Consider the following 1,247-nt stretch of genomic DNA (forward strand, 5'->3'; position numbering starts at 1 on the left):
ACATTAATTTTTTGTTCAGAAAATTAGTCTTCATGGAAAATAAATTTCTTTTGTGCAAAGTTCATGCATTTTATTAGAAATGCCTTTTTTTAGTATACAATTGAGCTTTTTGGATGACAATTTAATTTTTTTATTTAAAATTTTACTATCATGTTGAAAACAATTGAAAAAATTTTTTTTCTTCGGTTATGTATTTGATTCAAAATTTTTTTGTCGCAGAAAAGTAAGTTTCTTAGTTGAAAGTTTAACTATTTCTATTAAAACTTAGTCAACTATTCATTTATATTATTATAATATTTTATAATAACAATATTAACGTTAATTATATATATAATATTTAAAAAATACCCTGAAATATTTAAAATCCTTAAAATATATCAAATCCCTTAAAATTTCATATTAAATTACTGTAATCAATTGAAAATTCCTTGCAATTTTTTAAAATTCTCTAAAATTTTTCAAATACTTTGCAATCTTTTGAAACACCTACAACTTATTTTTTTAAAGATTTATAAAGTATTTACATTTTTTTTTTAAATAACCCCTTTAAAATTGGGTTCATTCTTTGAAGTTCCCATAAATTATGGAAATCAGTTGACAATTCCTTGACATTTCAAAAAATATTCTCAAATATTTAAAATCCTTAAAAATATTTTTAAATCTTTGAAATTTGTTAAAGCGTTTGAAAATATCTTGAAATTTGAAACATACCCTGACATATTTCAAATCCTTAAAAAGCTCAACTAAATTATTGAAATAATTTGAAAATTACTTGAAATCTATGAAAACATCTTAAAATATATCAAATGCTCTTGAAAATACCTTACAATTCAATAAATACCCCCAAATATTTCAAATCCTTTAAAATCTCACACTAAATTATTAAAATAATTTGAAAATTACTTGAAATCTATTAAAATATTCTAAAATATACATCAAATCCTTTAAAATATCATTCTAAATTACTGTGATCAATTGAAAATTCCTTGAAATCTTTTAAAATTCTCTCAAATTTTTCAAATCCTTTAAAATCTTTTCAAATACCTAGAACTTTTCATAAAGATTTCTAAAGTATTAACATTTTTTTTTAAATAACCCTTTTAAAATTGGTTTAATTCTTTGAAATTCCCTTAAATTATGAAAAGCAGTTGAAAATTCCTAGACATTTTTAAAAATATGCTCAAATATTTAAAATCCTTAAAAATCTTTTGAAATCTTTTAAATTTTTCAAAGCTCTTGAAAGTTCC

The sequence above is a fragment of the Belonocnema kinseyi genome, chromosome 2 (assembly GCF_010883055.1).
Source record: "Belonocnema kinseyi isolate 2016_QV_RU_SX_M_011 chromosome 2, B_treatae_v1, whole genome shotgun sequence".
NCBI classification, from domain to species: Eukaryota; Metazoa; Arthropoda; class Insecta; order Hymenoptera; family Cynipidae; genus Belonocnema; species Belonocnema kinseyi.